The 23813-nt window shown below is 39.5% G+C and overlaps 1 protein-coding gene across 1 annotated transcript in view; it reads right to left on the bottom strand.

The window, feature by feature from the left end:
• Positions 1-23813, bottom strand: part of LOC122803253 — a 1850609-nt gene that overhangs the window by 1573766 nt on the left and 253030 nt on the right. The gene's annotated exons all lie outside the window — the stretch shown is intronic.

The raw sequence follows: 23813 nt of genomic DNA on the forward strand, positions 1-23813 counted from the left end.
TCACAGCAAGGAAGGCCCCACCTGCGGAATATCCTTTCCGCTATTTCCGTCTTGAACAACCACTCATGGGGCAATAAAATTGCTCTGCTCAACTTGTCTGCTATCACGTTGGATTTCCCTGGGATATGCGTTGCTAACAGAAAGTGCTGGGTGGAAATAGCCCACTGCCATACTCTGAGGGCCTCGCGACAAAGGGGGGGTAAAGATCTGGTTCCTCCTTGTTTGTTCAAATACCAGACCACTGACATGTCCGTCCAAATAGGAAGAGAGTCCTGGAAGTACTGCAGCGCCAAAAGTACTGCTCTCATCTCTAAGACATTGATATACAGATGTGTCTCTTCATTGGTCCATGTGCCTTGGGCCGTCTTTTCCTGAAAATGCCCCCTCCAAATCAAACAGGGAAGAGTCCGTGGTCAATGTGGCTGCTGGAGGGAGTAGCACAAATAGGCGTCCTATCGTAACATGAAGTGAGGTCAACCACTACTGAAGATCCTTTTTGCAGGAATTTGTGTTCATTATCATGTGAGACATGGGAAGCTCTTGGTAAGACCACTGAGTGAACAACAGCCAGTGTAGTATCCGCATGTGAATACGACCTAGTGGTATGGCTATAACTGCTGCCGCCATCATACCCAACAATTTTAGAACTTCTGATTGCTGGTGCTTTGTTTTTGGATATTACAATGCGGACATGCTAAAAAAAAAAATTCTCTTGTCCCGCCTTTGCTGAACTACATTAGTCCAGATTTCAGGTTTTGCTTTCAGTTTCCCTGCTTTAAAACCCTCATTTGCGCGGTTCTGCACCAGTATACAACTCCGCACAGCTCCTCGTGGTGTCCTACAGAGTGATACAGGCAACAGAGAGACCCAAGAGAGACTTTTGCAGATTTACGTATTTTTTCACTGTTTTTTTTTTTTTTTTTTTGCTCCGACTGCCTTTTCTCGCCTAAAAAGTGAATGTCTAACTGATCTGCGCTTTAAAAAGTTTAAATTGCATTTGCCTTCTGCTTTTTACAGTTTTTGCACTTGTTTTATATCAATTTAAGTTTTTTGTATTGTATAACAGTTGTAGGCTACACACTAAAGTGCGCTAGCCTGTTTATAGCATTTACAGTGTTTTGTGTGTGTTTTTCTGCTGTTTCCTGAAAAAAAAAAAAAAAATAAATAAATAAATAAAAAATATTCTCTTTTCCCACCTTTGCTGAACTAGATTAGTCCAGACTTCAGGCTTTGCTGAATTCCGGACTGTGGTATAGTTTCCTGTGTTGCCCATATCCTTACTTGGATAGGAGGAAGCTTCTCTGTTCACCAGTGAGAGTGGGGAGCTTTGAGCAGCCTATCTGTCCCTGGAGGAGTGGTCTCAGCCCTGAAACTAGTAGCTTATTGGCCGCTCTGGGTCAATTCCTATCTCTTTCAGTTTCCCTGCTTTAGAACCCGCATTTGTGCAGTTTTGCACAATTTTGCGCATAGCGCAGCATCGGGCAGTGCTGCTTAAACGGGTTTAAACTATTCCCGGCTCCACAAAGTTTGCTCTTCACTTTTTTCCCTTAGAACTGTTCTAAATCTCAAAGTAAGCACTCTATATTTTCATTATAAAGCCCTGCAGTTGCTCGTATAAGTAAGCACTAATAAACTAAAGCACTACACCCTCTTATACTCCCTTTAAGTACTTGGCTCCCTATTGGACCTTTTTGATCAGTCAAAAAGTAGTTCCTTATGCTATTCTGGCATGTCCAAATGTCACTTTCGGGTTTACTCTCCACTCCAGCTGGTGAATCTGGGAATCTTGAGGCAATGTTACAACTGCCTTATGTACACAGACCACCCTCTCCTCCTCCCAACAAGATCAAATATATGTGAGAGATGCAACTATATAGCCAAACTGGCACAGTCAGCCAGGAGGAGAAGGTAACCACACACACCACAAATCCAGTCTCACATAGACCTATCGCAACAGAAAACCAAACACAAACACACAAAAACATACTCGGAGGCTCTAAATAAAAATCAGCCCAAGCAGCAAAGACCTCCAAAGCAGACATCCAAGCAACTGCTACCCCCACAACAATACCAAAGTATCACATAGTTCACAAAGTCAGTGTGCCACAGTGTCATAGCCCTTTAAAGCTAAACAACACACCTAATACACTTGTAATAGGTGACTATTGTCAGACACACTGACGTCCCACTCGCCAGGCTGAAGGAGAATGTCACTGTAAGCTGCCTGTCGGGTGCCAGGATCCGCCACATAACACAAGCACTCCGGTCACTCCAAAGCAAGTACAAATATGACTCCATCATTGTCCATGCTGGTGTGAATGACCCGAGACGTACCTCCCTGGACTACATGAAGAGAGACAGAGGAGCTCTCTGATCATGTAGCCCAGGCCGGTACGACCCTGACCTTGAGTAGCATCTTACCCTCACCAAGAATGATGCCACAGTATAAAGACAAAATGATCAATTTTAACAATTGGCTAAAGTACTGGTGTCATTCAAAGGGGATCCAGTGTCTGTCAGCCTGGGATGACATGCTCGACAAGCCATGTTGCTTCGCTAGGGACGACTTGCACCTGTCACCCCTGGGCTTTCGAATACTGGCTAAGACTCTTGCCACCCCCATAGTGCCTTTTTTAGGCAAGGCTCAAAAGACAAACCCACCTCCATAGACAACACAAAGAAAAATAAACTAAGGATAATGCTGCTCAACGCCAAAAGTCTAAACCTAAAGATGCGCGCACTCGAGGCTCTCCTTAGTATGGAGAATATCGATATCTGTGCAGTAACAGAAACCTGGTTCAAGGCTCCCGAGAGCACCCCAGCACTACCAGGTTATACCTCATACCATGCTTTTCGGCCCCAAAACTCGGACCGAACCACAAAAGGAGGGGGAGTATCCATATTCAAAGATACCCACACCTCCAGGTTAGTGGCACTACACAAAGCATAGGAGACCATCCATGTACAACTAACAGTGGGCAAAACTGCCATTCAGTTTGTAGCCTGCTACAGACCACCCTCCCAAACTCAGGAACCCCACTTGGCTTTCCTGAGAACACTGGAAAATATGAAGGTCTCTCCAAACACCATTATATTGGGTGACTTCAACTACCCAAACATAGACTGGGAGCACTACTCAAGCCCAAACACCCTCGCTCAATGGTTCCTAGAATTTATAAACTCAAATGTTATGGAACAAATGGTCACCACTCCCACAAGAGGGGAAAACATATTGTACCTGATCATCACCAACATGGGGACTCTATGTTCCATACTAGAGGTATACCCCTCATTGGTAAGATCTGACCCTAAATTAATCTCACTGGACATCCATATCCTGTCCCCACCCCCAGCCAAGGAAACCACGGTGAAGAACTTCTCAAAAGCAAACTTCACACTTCTCAAAACCGAGGTGGAATCCTTCAAAGCCCCTGGGCCAGTGGAAAATACAGCCCAAACCGCAGAATCCTTTACAAACGCTTTCTATGGACACCTACAGGAATGCATGGATCGTGCTATGCCAAATAAAACCAAGACTCATTCCTCCAAAGGCAGGAGACCTGTCTGGTGGACCCCAGCCATAAACAAGCTATACAACAGAAGGAGGAAGCTACTACATGATAGAGCAAAATCCCAAAAAGGGAAGGCATCTCTGATCAGTACTAGCAAGAAACTACGATCCCTCATAAAATCATCTAAGGCCAGCTTCAAAAGAAAAATTGCACAAGATGCTAAAGATAATCACAAGGCCTTCTTTAGTTATATCAGGAACCTGGGTGGCAACTCCCAGATATGCTCTGAGTTAGTTCAAAATGACAAAAAATACACTGAACCCACAGACATTGCCAACATCCTGGCAGACAGGTTCAATGCAAACTTCTCCCCCCCCAAAAGAGCAAATGTCTATCCCAACAGAGTGTAGCCTCCCTGACATCACAGATGCACAGGTGAGAGCTGCCCTCTCCAAAGAAAAAACACAGCATCAATGGGACCGGACGGTGTCCCGGGCTGCGTCTTACACGAACTCCAAGAAGAACTGAACCCTCACATAAAGTCACTGTTCAATCTCAGCCTTACTACAGGATATGTACACAAGGAATGTTGTGCAGCAACAGTGGTCCCACTCCACAAAGGTGGTGCCACAACGGACCCCGGAAACTATCGCCCTATAAGCCTGACTAGCCTGGTCTGCAAAGCTATGGAGCGTATCATCATGAAACTTATAAACAAAGACATTGGGAACCTCCAAACACTGGATCTTACCCAATTCGGCTTTGTTAAGGGCAGATCTTGCCTCTTGAACCTGGTTGACTTCTTTAAAACTGTCACCAAGGCCATAGATGAAGGGAAGGTAGTCCACACAGCCTACCTGGACTTCGCAAAAGCCTTCGACACAATACCCCACTCGGGCATCATAAATAAGCTCACCAGCTTAAATATCAACCCCTACATCACAAGATGGGTTGCAAACTGGCTCAGGGATAGAACCCACATGGTCAGAATTGCAGGTGCCATGTCAGACTCTAAACCAGTTACAAGTGGCGTCCCACAAGGCTCAGTCCTGGGACCTCTCTTGTTCGGTATATATTTCTCTGAGGTACAGGCTAACATGGGAGGACTATGGCTGACCAAGTTCGCAGATGACTGCAAACTGGGTGCCATAATCAACTCGCCGACTGACACAAGCATCCTCCAAAAGGGTCTCACAGAGACGGATAACTGGTGCCAGAGCCATGGCCTAAAGCTAAATGCCAAAGTGCATAGTCATCCCCTTTGGGAAAATCAAAGTGCCCACAAATTACCACAAAGGTGGTAATCCATTAAGTATGGAAGAAGTAATTAGGGATTTGGGGACCCAAGTAGATAGCAATCTCTCCTTTGACAATCACGTTGCCAAAGTGGTTAGAAAGACCTTTTATACAGCCCACCTTATCACGAAAGGGTTCACATCTAGATCAAGAGAGGTCATTGTGCCCCTCTACTCATCATGCCCATAATTTCATACAATGCCCCATTTGGGATATACCTTACCCGACACCTGCAGCAACTGGAAAGACCCCAAAACTACCTCACCAAGAGGATCAAGGGACTCAAACAGATGCCCTATGCAGTTAGGCTAAAGAAACCCCAGCTCTACTTAGCTGCTTACCGCCTACTCAGAGGCGATCTGTGCCTGACATATAAAGCCATGTCCAACCCAGAAATAATGGACATGCTCCACCTCAGGAAATCCAAATCCCTTAGAGCTACACGCTCCAGGGACTTGAACCTCAACACAGAAATAAATAGGATATGCTGGAGACACAGATACATATCCCAGAGGCTCCCCTCACTATGGAACAAAATCCCAATCCATGTTAGGCAGAGTCCCTCAATGACCCTCTTCAAGAGGGACCTTGACGAGTGGATGGGAGATCGTAGGTTTACCCTTGGGATCTCTTCTGTGTTTCTACTAGAGAGAGGCACAGTAAACTAACCTCAAAAGGGCTATCTTCTGTGACCTACTATACAGAGGCACAGTCAACCAATCTAAAAGGGTGGTGAAAGCCAAACACTCTGGCTAGGCTTATAAATGCCCTAGGGCAGATAGCCTAGTATCAACCTATAAGTAAGACACTCTCTACAGGATGTCTTAGCGTGATGGTGGTGGTGTCTAGTTCTGCTCTGATAAAGATGTTATGCTACGATGGCGACAAGGCAAACTTTTCTAAATTTACTGTAATGCCCAGCTGATTGCAGAGTGACAGAGTGGACTCCCTGGCTTGAATGAGTTGATGCCTGGTGTACTGCCATTCACCCCTCTGCCTAAGGATTTCCAGTATCTCAGCAAATTAGATATCCTCAGAAGAGGACTGTGGGGACCCTTCTGATTCAAAGTCAGTGTCAGATGTTAAGGACTCCTGAGGGGAGTCCAAGTGTTTCCTCTTGCTCTCTTTCCTGGGAACCTCATCAGTGGGAGCTTCTGGGGAGGTCTCAGAATAGCATGGGCCACTCAATGGGGCTTCCTGAGGCTTTGGGTCTCTGCGCTTAGCAAGGATCTGAGAGGCAGAAACAGACACAGCCGCTTTAGGGGATGAAGAAGCCAGACCCTAGGTTGAGGATGTCTTGGGAGACGCAACTCTCTTCATGGGTTCGAAAGCTCCTCTGCTCCAATGCGAAGGGACAGATGGATCAGAGGAAACAGTCGATACCCCCGGCACCGGAATAGTGGGGTCAGAGCCCAAGGTAGGAGCCAAGCTCATCCGAGCCGAAGCCCCGAAAGGCAAAATCGGAACCAAGTCGGTTTGACTATCCTCCCTGGACCCGACCAGAGTTTGTCTGCTCCTAGAGTCATTGATCGGTGCAGAGGACGTCAGAGTAAATAGAGCCGAAGACACTGGAGCAGGCGTCGGCTCCGAAGGCTCCACAATCAACAGGTTCGACTGCTCCGGCTCCGATGGACCGGTATGGCTCGGAGGATTAATAGATATAGCTGGCATAAGAGTCTTTGGCTCCATAGCCGCCTGGGTCGAAGCCAATAATTTGGCAAAGGGCGGTGCTTGTATAAGCTTCTGCACCACCCGATCCGCATACAAATCAGACAGGCTCACAAGAGATCGAGATGATCGGACTGATGGTACCAACTGGAGAATAGGTGATTTTAAAAGTTTTGGATACCGGTTCCAAGACCAGGGACCGGCACCCAAAGGAAAAGACAGTCGGCTCGGAGACCACTGGAGCCAATGTCACAGACTCTCTAGATTTTTCTGATTCTCCAGAAGTCTTGGAGGACTTTGAGGATTTACTAGATCCATCCTGGTCACTCAAAGCCTCCTGAAAGGAAGGTTTCAACAAACTTCCATCTATAAGCTTCCTTTTTCTCGCTTGGAGAACTCTAGATGAAAAGGAATGACATACAGCACATGTCTCTTGTAAGTGCAAGGCACCCAAGCAGCATACACAATTCACATGGCAGTCTGTAACAGTCATCTTCTGCCCAAATTTAGGGCTTTTTTTAAACACTGACATAGGGTGTTTGCCCTTGTTTTCAGCCATAACAAAATTGGATACACAACGGCAGCAATATAGAATAGCCTTCTAACAAAAAACAGGCTCACTATAATCAGAGAGACACACCTAGGCCTTTCAAACTAAGGCTAAATAAAGTTACTGATAAGCCTGCTAATAAAAAACAGACTAACTGTAACTACAGACAGACACACACACACAAAAGCATTTAAAACCAAAGCTAACTAGAACTACTAACAAGCCTTCTAAATAACTCAAAAAGTTAATAAATATTCTTTAGGGAAAAAAATGACAAAGGGTCACTGAAAGGCACTAGGAAACGCACAATATTATACTAACAACACAGGTGACCAAAAGTGTCACAGAAAACATTTTTTTAGTCAGAAATTGAAATAGAAGTTTAAATAGGCCTATGAAAAAAATCTAGGCAAAATATATAATAAAGATAGCACACAGGGAAGTGAACACTACAGGCAGATATTTAGATTAGATAAGCTCCTAAAGCTTTAAGTATTTAAACAGTAAACTAGCAAGATTTTTTTGTAAATAAAGATATAAAAATTTCTACTGGCCCAAACTATCAAGAACCTCCGATCAGTTCCAGCGGCAAACTAGATCTGAGGTAACTCAGGGTGCATCATGGGATAGGGACTTGGCCTCGAGCTACTTGAAATTCTCGACCTTTGCAGGAGGTGCTGACTCAGAGCCGAACCCATCAGTAAAGAATGAATGGCGAGATAGAACAACTTCACATCAGAGGTTTAAAAGACTAAATAGCAAAAGGACAGTTGCCTAGAGTTGATAGGTTAACGGAAAATTCATACTTTTTTAGTATGGAATGCAAAAATATAAAATTTTGAGTGTGTGTATTTTGATAAAATAGTTGAAAACGCTATGAATTATGTTATTAGTAAAATAAATCATAAAAATGCAGATGGTAGAAATGTTATAATAAACGAAAAGGAAAAAATATGTAATAAAGGGGATTTCTCTTTGGCCTTTGTATATTATTCCCATCTACTGAATTCGTAATAGCAAAGAACTAAGAAATAACTGGAAATTCCTTATGAATTTTAAAGATTTAAAAAATATTACAGGGGAAGAGCCAGTTTTTATATCCAAACAAGGCAAAAATTTAAGTGGGTTTTTAATCAAAATAAAAAATTTAATGCATTAAATAAAGGTAAGTTTAGATGTCAAAAATGTAATTATTGCAGATAAGTACTAGTGGGAGAAAATTAATCTTGCAGCAAGGAAATATGAAATTAGGCTGTATAATACCTTAATTGTAAATATGAATGCATAGTTTATATAGTATTGTGTAGTCTTTGCCTTGCTTTTTATGCAGGTACAACTGAGACAGAATTCTTGAGAGAAATGAGAATTTACGAACATCTTGGAGCAGTGGAAAAACTGGACTTAAGTAATACCCTAGCCAGGCATGTTACGTCAAAACATTTGTGTGTGTAAAGAAGGTGGGATTTAAATTTTCCATTACAGATCGGGTTTATAATTATGATATGAAATGGGATGCGGAGGATGAATTGGACTGGCTTGAGTACTGTTGATAGATTAAACTGAATGCATGTAATGACCTTGGAATGACAGGGAGAACTCCAAAGTTGTTCGAGAAGGAAGGGGTTAATTCATTAAATTTTTTGATCATATGATTTTATGAATTTAGGTCTTTAAGTGTTAGCAACTTGGTCTGAAGAAGTTCCTATAACGGAATGAAAGTGCTTACCAGTGGTTTTTAACTGGATGCTAAATAACGAGTTACCCATTTTTAATTTTATCGCATTTTTGTTTTATTTATTACAGTAAATATTTGAAGTTCATGGTGACTTAGTTTTTAAATGTTGTATTCAGTAAATCCTTTAAGCTTGCATAAACTTGCTCTTAGATAAAAGAAAATGGATAAACCGAATCATATCAAAAAAATTAAAACAAACTATATTGAAGGTATTCTTAACAGCTTTACTATGAAAATATAAATAATAATACAAATAAACCTAAATAATGACATAGTTGAAACTTTATTAAGGGAAAATATAAATAAAATAAGTGAACAAATAAAAATCAATAGATCATTTACTCTTAACAGAAATAAAAGATCAAATAAACAAGTAAAAAAATAATAAGGAGCTGGGCTTAGGTGGTCTTTTACCGGAACTACAAAAAATATAACTGGATGCTGCAGTTCTACATTAGATAAGGTCTATGCAGAAATAAAAACTGCTAAAGTCACCCATCATGGGAATATTCCCTTGCGTTGTCGCCTCACAGTTAGATGTTGTCCGTTCGATTCTCAGAGCGTCTTCTGTGTAGCGCCATGTTTGAATGGGCGTTCCTTAATTGAAGGTTGTGCGTTAGGCCCGGCAAGCCAGTACGTAAAAATCTACTGCCAATCATTAGCGGACCGGAGTTCCGCTGTGGCGACCCCTAACCGGGAAAAGCCGAAAGACACAAACAAACGATTTCCATCACCCATTTAAAAACAAGAAAGATCCTACAAAACTGTTAATCATACAGACCCATTTCACTTTCAAATGTGGACTGTAAGATGTTCATGTCCATTTTAGCTAACAATTAATCTACTTATACCTAAACTAATTAACAATGATCAAACTTTTTATTTTAAATATAAAAGCAAAGAATATAAGAATACATACATACATTAATAAACTTCTTCTTTCGGCTTTTCCCGGTTAGGGGTCGCAACAGCGGAACTCTGGTCCGCTAATGACTGGCAGTATATTTTTACGTACCGAGTTGCCAGCCCTGACGCACAACCTTCAACGAAGGTACGCCCATTCACGTACGTCTCCACACAGAAGACGCTTCAGCTGAGAATCGAACAGGACGTCTTACTGTGAGGCGACAATGCTACCGCAGCACCACCACCACAGATACATTAATAAACTATGCAAATAAAAATTAACTATTAGTCTCAATTTAGATAAGACTTATGAATCAGTTAATTGGTCAGACCCTAAAACACAAAGTGTATAATTTCTCGCCTCAGATAACTGCATTAATTTCTAAGATACAATAACTCTTGTACTTAAGTTAAAATAGGTTCTTTACTTTCTAATGCCTTTAAATTACAGAGGCATAAAACAAGGTTGTCCACTATCACCTTTACTTTTTGAATTAGCTGTACAATCCTTTGCCAATAGTATTCGATCCAATATATGGTATCAAAACAAAAGATTTCAAACTAAAGATTCAACTCTTTGCTGATATTTTGCTGATAGGAAATACAGAAAATTTATTAGAACATATTGGTTCTGAGTCAGTTTGAAGAAATCTTACACAAGATTTAATCATAATAAAACAATTATATTAATAAAAAATTATAAAAAAAAATCATACAAAAATATTCTAACTTCAACAGCAATGAAATTAAATATCTTGGTATAACTATTATGTCAAATAGTAAAGCAATGATGCACCGCGGTGGTGGTGCTGCGGTAGCATTGTCGCCTCACAGCAAGACGTTGTCCCGTTTGATTCTCAGCTAGACCATCTTCTGTGGAGACATGCGTGAATGGGTGTACCTTCGTTGAAGGTTGTGCGCTAGGGCCAGCAACTCAGCACATAAAAATCAACTGCCAATCACTAGCGGACCGGAGTTCCGCTGTGGCAATCCCTAACCAGGAAAAGCCGAAAGACAAAACAAACAAAGTAAAGAAATTATGCAAACAAACTTTCAGTTTGTTGATAACATTTTAAGTTTAGTCATAAAATGGAACAAATTATTCTCTACAATAGAAGAATGATGGTTTACTAGGATAGCAGTTCTCTCCAAAATATTGTTAGTCATACAATGTTTAGCACCACCACCACCAAAAAATTGAAGATAAATATTACACGAGTTTTTGGAATCCTAATAAAACAAGAGTTTCCTTTGACTGGCAAAGAAAATGTTGGGAAAATGGTGGAATATTCCCTGATATTAAATTGTATGCTACTTCAACTATAAAAGTTACAGCATTGTGGATAATTTCATCTTTTATTTCAAAATGGAAATAAATCAAGAAAATGTCATTACTAAATAATAAATATATCACAACCAGTCAAACAAATAGTCCCCAATAGTTTCATCTGGTTACTAAAAGATTTTTGCTTAAATTGAATTACACCCTCTTCTTAAATTCCGTTTATATATAATTTCCTCTTTCCAGAGGTTCAAGTATTCTAACCATTGTATTAAAGCCTTAATCATTTCTAGGTTTCCAATTGCATAAGGGAATGACTATTTAGAAACTCTAACCTCAACAAAATGAGAGTATTTAAACACAGTAACTTAACTTATTGGCATCAATTCTTAAATGGTACTGGTATATATACTGTTGAAAATGTAAGGTCCAAATACAATCATGATTTGGAGAACTGGTTAATTTTGCAAATATTTAGACACACTGTGAACACAAAGATAAATAAGATATTTAACCTAGATAAGAAATCATTCCCCAAATTATTGGAATTAATATCAATAATAATGCAATGAAAAATAAATTATGTTTGTCACAAATTTATAAAATTCTTAAGACTTCACATGACAATTCCTATTGGAACTATTCCTCAAAAATTAATAATGAAGACTTCCCTGAAGACTAAGAAGTAACATTAAAATCTACAGATAAAACCACATCTTCATTATATTGTAAAATTTTCACTTGGAAATTATTACAGAGAGTTTTTTGTCATGTCTAACAAAATTATAATTACGTGGAACTCAAACAGAATTAATTGCTGGAGATGGGATTCTCAAATAATGGCTGACTTGTATGCATACAGTATATGAATGGGAAGTCATCTCCCCTTTTTTTGGAAAGAAAATAACTTCATTCAAGCTCCATGGTCAGATAGATTTCATATTTCCAAATCTTTATATTTTAATGCTCTGATTCCTGAGATTATTCAAAAACCCATTCCTCTTCTTTGGTCTATTCTTGCTATAGCCAGAAGAGTAATTAATAAAAATTGGAAAAGTAAAGTTACACCCTCTACTGTTGAATTTATTAGTATAGCAAATTTTATTCGCAGTAGTGAACTGCATACTATAAAAATGGGAACATCTAATATTACAATATAAATTCTGGCTTAAACAAAGATGTGCCTGAACTGTTGATATGTATAACCTGGATGTACTGATCAGTTGTGGACTGTGTAAATAGCTGCTTTATAGTCAAATTATCTATTACTTTGAAATCAAATAAAAATTTAAATAAAAAAAGAAGTTGGGGTAATTCGTCCCTGTATGTTTCTTATGTACCTCGCACCTTTGGGCTTAGGTCACACATAAGTCAAACGGCAAATGAAAGGTCCCAGGGGTTGATATGCTGGCCAGGCATAATGCTATCTTTGGCAGGATATCCCATTTGTCAAGAATACTGCAACAGTGATCATGGAAGGACATGAGTGAGTTTCACAAATTTCATACACAAACTTGATGAAACTTCAGAAACTAGTTTGAAGTTGAAGTACAAAGTCACAAAATCAAATGCAGCTTCTACCTTCCATTTCAACCCTTTTGTGGTCATTATCTCCACAAACTGTGAAAATACATCTTTTAATCACCCATGTCAAACACACGTTCATACCCTTTGTCACATGAAGCTATTAATGGCATGACATCCTTTCATAAGCAGTATGCCCATGCTTTAACCTGTACCAGTTTCTTATGTAAACATAGTGCACAGATACGACTACAGTTCTTGGGATACGTTTCGTTTCCTAAACGGTGCAGTCTAACCAAAGTAACGCAGACACAGTAAATGGGCCAGTTAAATAAAAGCAAAGTCACAGAACGGTCTACTAAAAGTAATATTTTTTGCATTTAGTACCGTCATCGAATGCAATGTCTGGTTTTCCATAATGTTTTAATTTGCATATTACTAATTACTTCCGGCAGTCAGAAGCATGCTATCATACATTACTGTAGTCCGAACTGTTTACAGTGTGGACAATGAAAATAATTTTTTTTTTAAACAGTAAACTAACCGTTCTGAATCACTGGACTGGACTCTAGAAAACAAAGGAGAGCTGGTATGTGCCACCTTCGTAAAGATAAAAGAAACCTTTTTTAAATTTCTCCACATGTTTTGGGATTCTAATAGCATAACGGGAATGGACACCATTTCTAAGTCAAAATATGAATAAAGTTCATGAAATTAGCATTGTTCCACTGTCAGCCAAAAGTGCTCTTTGCCACACACACACACACACAATGTGCCCAATAATGGCTCCTCCTGCAATTCATACAGAGTTACATGTATTGGTAGCATATCAAAATAGGATTGTAGACTCTTTATAAGACCCGTTGCTCCTACTACTATTGGAACTATCTGGGTATCTTTCTTCCACATTGCTCTCGTTTCTGCTTGTAAATCCTGATATTTTATAACTTTGTCTTTCTCTCTGTATGCAGGACACAGTAGTCACTGGGTGTAGCGATTTCAACAATCAATGTTACTTTTGTCTTCTTTTCTTGGACCACTACATCTGGTTTTCTAGCATCTATCTTTTGAACTGTTGGTAATGGATGATCCCATGTGATATAGACAATCATCTTCTATGATGGAAGTGGCTGAAAAACACTGGAAACATACGAACTGCAGGAGAAGCCATTACTGGGCGCATTGTGGGTGTGGCAAAGAGCACTTTTGGCTGTTCCTACAATCCTACACAATTGCACTTTATAAGCACTTACATGAGTGCATGGATCGTGCTATCCCAAACAGAACCAAGACACTATCCTCCAAAAAAAAGGAAACCAATCTGGTGGCCCCTGCCATAAAAAAACTGTAGACAGAAGGAAGAAACTGTTGCAAAAGAGAGTAAAATCCCATGAGTGGAGCTCCTCCCTGGTCAGCCTCAGTTAGAAGCTGCAATCCCTGATAAAATCCTCCAAAGCTAGTTACGAAAACTAAATCGCCACTATTCTAAAGACAACCACAAAGCATTCTATAGCTATGTCAAGAATCTCAATGGCAACACTCAGATATGCTCTGAGTTACAGCACAATGGCACTAAATATACAGACCCAACTGATACTGCCAACATCCTGGCAGATAGGTTCAGTGCCAACTTTAATCCCCTTCTCACCCCCTACCCCCCTCTCACCCCCTAAAAAGCCCATCTTTATACCGGAAGAATGCAAAGTTCCTGTAATCACAGCTGCACAGGTAAAAACCACAATCTCCAAAGCCAAGAACACAGAATTCATGGGACCAGACAACATCCCAGGCTGCTTTCTACACAAACTACAGAACTAACTGGCACCCCACCTAAGTACCATGTTCAATCATAGCCTCACCTCAGGCTTTGTGCCTGCTGAATGGTGCACAGCGATGGTTATTCCACTCCACAAGGGGGGGGGGGGGGGGACACCATGGACCCAGTGATCTACTACCCCATTAGCCTGACGAGCCTGGTCTGCAAGGCCATGGAACGTATCATGGACCTTATAAACAAAGACATTGGTAATCGCCAAAGTCTGGACCCCACCCAGTTTGGGTTTGTAAAAGGCAGATAGTGCCTCCTAAACCTGATAGACTTCTTTGGAGCAGTCACCAAAGCCATAGACAAGGGTAAGGTGGGTTCACACAGCCTATCTAGATCTTGCCAAGGCTTTCGACACCATCCCACACACTGGAATTATAGATAAACTCACTAAACTAGGTATAAATCCCTATGTCACAAGATGGGTTGCCAACTGGCTCACTGACAAAACCCACACTGTGAAAGTAGCAGACTCCAAATCCGACTTCAGACCAGTGACAAGTGGAGTACCACAGGGTTCAGCCCTGGATCCTCTCCTGTTTGGTATCCACTTCTCTGAAGTACAGGCTAACACAGTAGGTCTTTGACCAAGTTCGCAGATGACTGCAAAATAGGAGCCATAATCGAAACTCCCAACGATGTGGACATCCTGCAAAAGGGCCTCACTGAGATAGATGCCTGGTGTCAAAGCCATGGCCTCAAGCTCAATGCCAAAAAGTGCATTGTCATCCCCTTGGTAAAAACTCTGTACCCATGAACTACCACATAGGCGGTAGTATACTTGACACCGAAAGCGTGATAAGAGACCTTGGGACACAGGTGGACAGTAGTCTCTCCTTTGATAATCACATCGCCACAGTAGTCAGGAAATCCTTCTATGTGGCACACCTCATCACAAAAGGTATGTCATCAAAAAAAAAAAAAAAAAGAGGTCATTGTTCCCTTCTACTCACCACTAGTTAGACGCATTATAGAGTACAATGCCCCTTTTGGGATGTATCACAAGACATCTACAACAGCTGGAAAGGCCACAGAAATACCTCATAAAGAGGATTACCGGCCTCAAACAGATGCCCTAAGCAAACAGTCTCAAAAAACTCCAGCTTTACTCCTTCGCATATCGCCTACTAAGAGGTGATCTTTGCTTAACATACAAAGCTATGTCAAACCCAGAGCTGTTGGACATGCTCCACGTAAAGAAATCCCAATCCCTCCGAGCTACACGCTTTAGGGACCTAAACCTTGTCACCACAATAAACAGAACATGCCGGAGGGATAGATTCTTGTCCCAGAGACTTCCCATACTCTGGAATAAACTACCTATCTACATCAAACATAGCTCCTCATTAGCACTCTTCAAGAAAAGTCTTGATGATTGGATGGGAATAAGGAAATTCACCCCGGGATCACCTCTGTGGCTCTGCTCGACAGTGGCACAGGAAAATAATTTTCTTGGGTGGCAAAAGCTAGGGTACCTTTTTGGCTGGGCCTGAATAGGCCCCAGGGCCGATAGCCTAGTACCTACCTATGAACATGAGCCACAAAGCAATACCAATGTTTGCACAATCCCCAGTACAATAGTCTCGCCACATCATTATGCCTTTCAGTACACCAGTCCTTCTGCCATTAGTATGTCGCTACCAGCAATGAGGTGTGAAACTATTTCCAGGTCTATTTTGCAAAACCTACATTTGTCTGTTTCTCCCATACATTCAATGAACTTTGTAAACCAACATGTATGCAAGTCCACTATCGGGAGCCACCAATATTAACCTTTCATCTCTTGGTTTGAATTTGAATCTCTTTAACCATTCCTGCATTCGTTCCTGATCAACATTAGGTTATGCATTTTTCACATTTCTTGCCTTCTCATCTGGTCCTTCACCTTATATTCTTTCTTTTGTTTTTTTTTTTTTGGCACATTCAGCTGCTGCCTCATTTTTATCTACTTCTGGTTTGATTTCTATTCCTGCTTGATGTCAACGTGCTTCTGCTAGATTAAGCAGAGACGTCACCTTATATTTATTCTCATGGTTCACAACTTTAACTACATTTGGGTCTTGTGAGGTAAGCAGATGTTTATGCAGTCCCACAACTGCAGATCTATACATGTAATCAATTTCAAGGAAGCCCATCCCTCCTTCGGAACGGGGACTATATAATCTTGGTATGCATCGACTTTTATAAATCATTTGCCGAGCATGAAGAATCCTTGTTTTCATACCCATTCTATCAAACATTTTGGGGCCAATCACTCCAGAACTTTAAGTAAGTACACTAAGATCAAATTGGCTTACAGCTTGGATTTTGTTCCTAGATGTCAGTGCTGCTTTCAGGATTAATTTAAGTCTAATGAAATATTCCTTACTTTTTTCGCATTTGTGTTTTATTGTTGATCATCAATTTCCAAATATTTATACACTCCCTCTTGCTCAAGTTTTTATCACTTTCTTGTCCCAAATTGATGTTTTCTTGGTGTTGCAATTTTCCTGCTTTAAGGGTTGCTTTTGCATATTTATTAAGACCAGATGACATTCTTATATCATTTGAATATGTTTTGACAACTAGCAGTTGTGCTTTCAGTTCATCTGATAAGCTATACAGTTTTAAATCACCGACAAAGATGATGATAAGTCTTTAAACTTTGAAAAACTCAAACCAAGAAAACTGATAATAAAATGAAGACAAAATAGAGTGGACCACGTACTCAGAACTCCACTTTAATAGGAAATGAAGCACATTCGTTGGGACAATTTCCAACTTCTTCAGATCATACTTGCATCAATAAAAAGTTTAAATACATACAGCACAACCAAATGACACCAATGACACTCCCCATCCATTACAAAATTTAATACACTCACAAAAAAGTAATGTTTGTGCAGGATTCAAAACCTTGCCTGCTACAAAAGATAAAAAGTCTTTCAGCTTTTCCTGGTTAGGGGTCACCACAGCGGAACTCCCGTCCGCTGATTGGCAGTGGATGTTTACGGTGCCAAGATTCCAGCCCGATGCTTAACCTTCAAAGAAAGCACGCACATTCACGCACGCACCTACCTGCATGTCTTTAATGTCACTATCACGGGGAGGACATGCAGACTCCACAAAGGAGGTGCTCCAGCAGAGAATCAAATGGGAGAACCTCTCGCCTGCTACAAAAGATACCCGTGCTAAATGTATGCATATAAATACATATTTGTACTCTTAACTAAAACAATAAAAATGCAGCATTCTGATACACAAAGAGCAACTTTAACATTGTTTTAAGAAAAAATATATTTAGCCTTCAATTTCAAAAAGCTGCTAATCGACACAGACTCATTTAATCTGGGGGGCTCTAAAGAATTACTCCCGAGTTGCCAAATCAACTCTGTGTTCAAGTAGTAATTCATGAGGTCCACCCCTTTGATTAAAACCCACTTTTTCTATACAGGTGTATTTAAAAGAATATGTGGGATTTTTTTCTCACGTTTGGCAAGAGGATTTCTTTCATTAGTCTTACTTGTATCATGTTGACACTGATAAATCCTGTTTTTAAATTTATTCTTAGACTTGCCTATATAAAGAGACGTACATTGTTGATACTCAGCTAGATAAAAAACATTTTTACTCTGACAGTTCAGATTCTGACAAAGTTTTAAGGCTCCCCCCCATCTGGGTATACAAATCTTAATCCCCTCTTTTATATATCTACATTGATTACAGTGCCCGCATTTGGACATGCGACCAAAATGAGTTTTTTCTCTTAGATCTTTCCAAGATGGCTTTAAAAACATAGGTCTTTCTTGTATACCACTACAGGGCCCTGCCCCATTTTTTCCACATACTCACCGTCAACTCTAAAAATGTCCCAGTTGTGATGACTTATGCCCCAGATATCAAAATGCAGATTCAAACTTAGTAAACCACCATTTGTCCCTAGTAATGGCATAAATATATCATCCTGTCTTTTGAAGACCTCACTGAAAACATTTTCCAAAAATAACACAGGGTATCCTCTATTAGTCAACATGTCATTCAAAATTAAACGTTGTTCATTAAAAGCAGAATCATTACTCACCATACAGGTGAGTCTCAGCATCTGGCATTTAACCAGAGACTTTTTTTTGATAGGGTGGTGGCTTTCAAAATGAAGTAATGAATTAGAGTAGGTAGGTTTTCTGTACATGTTAGATTCAAACCTACCTTCCTCTCTATGCTTTGAGATGGTAACATCTAGTAATGGACATTTTATTCACAAATTTCCACAGTGAACTTAAAAAATTATGTACTGCTATTCAAGTGTATAAAAAAATCCATTAAGCTTTTCCCTTCCACCTTTCCAAAAAATACCAATGTCATATAAACATTGTCCATAAAGTGGACAACAATTCCTATACTCAGAGTTGAAGACATATTGACTTTCTCGTTGAGCCAGAACTATGTTGGCAAATGTGGGTGCACAAACTGAACCCAATGTCACTCCTTTTTGTTGTCAGAACAATTGATTTTCAAATATTATAAATTTGCTCTCTAATACAAGCTGCATAAGAGTGGTAATGGTCAATGCTTTTTCATGATCAACTCTGGGATGATTGCATAAAAATTCATAAAACATGTCAAGCCCTTCAGAGTGTGGAATTACAGAGTAAAGATCACATACATCAATAGTGACAAATAACAGTTCTTCAAAATACAAGTCATTTGAAACCTTTGATAAAAAAATCCCAAGAATCCCTGAGAATATATTTATGTCCACTTATGAAACCCTTGATGTTCACATCTATATATTTAGCTTTAGGGAGGGTTTGATGCCTTTGTGTCAACAATAGGCCTCAATGGAGAGTCTTAGAAACGCCATAAATGGTGGGGGTCCTAGAGCAGGATACTTAAAAAAAAAATTCAAGGTCACTCACACTAATCTGACTGTTCAGCAACAAATCTTCTAACGCTAGGTCAACTCTACATGAAATGTTCATTTCATTAACTGAGACCTCTTCATGGGTATCTGTATACAGTATAGATAGCATTCTGTCAATGTATTCGTTCACATCCATAACCACTAGGCCCCCACCTTTTATCCTGACCCTGATGCATATACCACTGATATCTTTTAATAGTACTCTTTCTTTTTATGTCAAATTATGCTCAACATGTAAACAATTTTGCTCCCCTACCCTTTTCCTAATATCCTTCTCACACATTTTCTCAAATATGTTAAATAACGTAGGGGGTGGAATGAAAGTACTAGGTCTCTTACACACCGTATTCACATTTGAATTAAGATTTTCCTGTGGTCCTTCATGAAAATACAGACCTAAATTTAACTTCAGCACAGAGTTTTGAGTTGTAACAAAGATTCATCAATACTGGCTTGTATAGAGAGGACCAAGGTTAACCCTTTATCAAATAAGTCAGTCCATTCTTGTGTTAACTGGGCAGAACTGTAATTAAATATTTTGGAGTCCCCTGTTTTATTCTTTACAAGACTGCATCTAGATGTATTATTTACCACCTGTATCTGCCTCTCCCCTCCCCCTTCCATTCCTTGGGGGTTCTTTCCTCTTGTAATAGTGTATCTGGGAATAATTCCCATTTTTGTTTCTGCCTCTGATTCAGCAGTCTGGAATCTCCTCAGAGGTTGTATGTCTAAAGCGTGGCTAGGTTCAACATTCACATCCACAACCTCATTATTAGCCACATCTGAATTAGTAACAGGGTTGCCATAATTATCATTCCTATTCTGCCAATGTGGGGGATGTGGGTAGCCCTTTCCAGACTCAGTCTAATTTATCCCCATGTAACTTTTTCACTTTCCTGTCTTTAAGCATTATTTGGTCTTAACACTATTTTCTAGCAGCCAAATTATAGCCATGGCCTAAGATGTTAAGTAGACAGCTTAATGGGTTAAGGGCAAGGCAAAATAGCAGTGATGACAAAGTCTGGAATACCCCCCTTTGGATTTTTATCCCCAAGATGATTTGTCCTTTATCATGGCTTAATTGCAAAGTGGCCTGCCACTGTTTCATGGTCACTGTCATGTAATCGATCAGTGTATGATGCAACTTATACATTTTTAAGCACTCTTATCCATGAATGTGGGATACTATCAAATGCTTTTTTGTTGTCAATCTATGCCATACCTAGATTCTTCCCCCTTTTACAGTTCTCTGCTATAACTTTATTTAACAAATGATCCTTTGTTCCGTATGACTTTCTTTTATTGCCCTTTTGTTCTACTGTCATAACTGAGTTCTCTTCTAAATGACTATAAACTCTGTCGGGATCAATTCCCGTGTATAGTTTATACGTCATTGGAAGGCAAGTTATTGGTCTAATTTTTAGGGTAACTTGCAGGTTCACTCAAGTAGGAGCATTGTTTTTCCTGTTAACCAGGTTGGTGTCTGTTCGGGGTGTGCATATAAATAATTCTTACTCAAGGTTAAATTTTCATGCAAAGATCTTAATACTTTTAGCCAAAAGTTAGGTACTGCATCTAGACCTGGGGTTTTCCCGATAACAGGCTTTTCTTAACTTTATTTCAATCTCGTTGCCTGTTACTTCATCCCATTTCATATCCTGTACCTTCAAACATCTTTAACTTGTATCCATTTAGCATCTTTATGTTCCACAGGATCTTCATACAATTTATCCAAAATGCATCTATTTCTTTTTTTTGGCGGTCTTTGAATTCCTTTTACCTTGTTTCCCAATTCTCTATAAAACTTTTTGGGATCATTAATAAATTACTTATTTTGTACTTTTCCTTTATATCTTCTAAGCTTTTCCACCTGTGCTTAAATTTTCAGTTTATTTGCGATAGTGCATGACAGATCCCGGTCTGCTCTAATACTGTGCATTGCTTTTATCACATCAATCTTTCTTAGCATTTTCGTTGAGCTGGTCCATCTTCTATAGTCTTAACAGGTGACACGTCTTGTCTTAACTGCTTTACAGATTGCTCTATTCGATATTTCCATGATGGCATTTGATTTCTCCCCTTCCTTGCCCTCATTAACCTGTGTTCTCGTGACAGAACTTTATCAGTTAATAATTTAACAGCACAGTAATATATCCTATTTACTTCTGCTATACAACATGGCTCTCGAACAGTCCTAATTACAGTGTTCATTTGTTTTAACAGACTTCTGACTTTCTGGGTTTTATTAACCTTCTGCAGTCTATTTTTTCATTGATCTTGATATATCCGTCTGTCCAATAAAACAAGCAACTCTTCTCTTAGATCATTTTCTTCAAAACTGAGGGCACATACCTTGTTTTCCATTTCCTGCAGGCATTCTATAGAAGGCTCTAAAGCATCTTCCTGTGGTGCATTCTCTCCATCCATTGCTCTGTCATATGGGAACTCACTGGCCTATCACACCTAAATACTGACTGCATCCAAGTTTCCTGTTCCTTCTCTAATCTAGCGTCAAGTGAACATTTATACTAGTTTCCTGTAGAAGGTCCCAAATTATCTTTATATGGCGCCTGACCAAGTGCTTCCTGTTCCACTGGTTTCCCCTCAATTTGGATATCCATTGCTCTATCCTGTTGTGGTGCTTTCTGAATTAGATTTTCTACACTGAATCTTTCACTTCGCAGGTACTCCATAGCCTCAATTTTGACTACTTTAACTTCTCCATTACTAACCTGCTTTTCTTCATTGTCGTCTTATTCTTTGTATTGTAAAGGTTTTCCACATCTGGATTCCTTTGCCTGCATTTCTTTTCAAATATCTTTGGTGCTGCTCTTTTTATACTGGTTAGTTTTGCTTTCTCTCTTGTTTTTATTTTGCATAAATATTACATCTCTTTTTCTTTCCCATCAACATATTTCTTGAGAGGTTTCCTGATTTTCCTTACTTTGGGGACTCACTTCATAGTGCTGTGATGTAACCTGGGTTAGACCTTCTACACCAAATCCTTCACTTCGCAGGCATTCCATAACTTCGACTTCTACTTTTTTTTTTTTTTTTTTTAACTTCTACTTTAGTCATCTTCTTTTCAACGTTCCATCTTTGAGGGGTTTTTTTTATTGTGAAATTTTCCATATCCAGATGCCTTTACTGTATTTCTCAGAATATTTTTTGGGCTGCCTTCTTTATATTAATTAATTTGGCTTTCTCCTTTCCATAAATATTGCACCACGTCAAATCTCTCTTGCTTTCCCATGTCCATATTTTTTTATATACTTTTCAAATATCTCTTGGTTTTGTTGTTTATATTTTCACACTTCCTCAGATACTTCTTTTTCCAAACACATCAAAATTTCTTGATCTATATACTTTTTTTCACAAACCTGTTGTATTAATGAACGCAATTTTTCATTTGAAGCTTCTAACAGTTTTTCTTGTGTAAGTATTTTTCTTTCCTCTAATTTCTCTCTTAATCGTTTTGTATATCTTGTGTTTGGAAATTCTGGGCTTTTTGCACAATAGTAACAATACAAAATTCTTTATCCTCTATCGTCCACTTTATCATCTTTATGACTCTTCTCTGGCCTATGGTTTTTTGTGGACTGCTATTTCCTTCAACAACAGGATGGCCCATCCTCCCCCTGGGCCTGACCACATTCTAGGAATATTTTCATATTTTGAGGCTGTCATTGTCATTTTTTCCCCAGTGCTGGCACCAGTGCACCTACAAGGACTGGGCACTTTTTATCCTGGGTCTTATGCACCCGGCTATCTCTTAATTTTTGACCTACTTCTGTCCATGAAATATGCTATATAAATACAGTCTATACATCAGTGTCGCTTTGGTAAGATTTTGTAGAAAACAGGTTCCACCTCGTGAAGGTACTCACCAAGACTTGAGGATGAATTCTATGTCAGTACTACTACTCTCCTTTGTTTGCTGACTTTTCATCGCTCCATTTGGATCCCATCAGGATCTTTAAGCTAGCTTAAATGCTAGCTAAGGATAGATCCAAGAACCCCCCCCCCCAAAAAAAAGGATGTAGTCCTGGTAGATTAATATAAAATGCAAAAGCAACCCTTTGGAGCCGTTACCTCCTATAATGTTCTCGATGCTGCAACAACATTTAAATCTTAGCCACCAAAGTAGTACCACTTTCAGAATTATCTTTTTTTTTCCACTAACTTGCGGTTAGTTTTGTACTGGTTAAAAATGTGCATTACTTTTAGAAACTTTTTTTTTTTTTAATTTACATTATTCTGCTAATCTGCCTGTACATACTTTAATTTTGTATTGCATCCAATTTTTCTTTGTTTACTCTAGGTTTCGTTAAAAATGCTGACTTGCCATTTGGCACAGGTCACTGCTGAAAAGTGTCAATCTACCAGCCAACTTACTGGGTTAGCAAATTGTAGCAAACATATAAGGATTTCTGTTGTGGCTCTCCATTTTGTATTTAGATCAATACTACCCTCTAAAATACTTGGAGTCTAATAGCATTTTATAGAGCAGACAAGTTATTGTCGATTACCTTGTGTTACATTCCTGATTTTTTTCAGGTCATCCCATTACAAGAAAACACTGAAATTCGCACCTAGGTGGTAAGGAGGTATATGC

The sequence above is a fragment of the Protopterus annectens genome, chromosome 5.part1 (genome assembly GCF_019279795.1).
Source record: "Protopterus annectens isolate FY-2018-M chromosome 5.part1, PAN1.0, whole genome shotgun sequence".
Taxonomy (NCBI): domain Eukaryota; kingdom Metazoa; phylum Chordata; order Ceratodontiformes; family Protopteridae; genus Protopterus; species Protopterus annectens.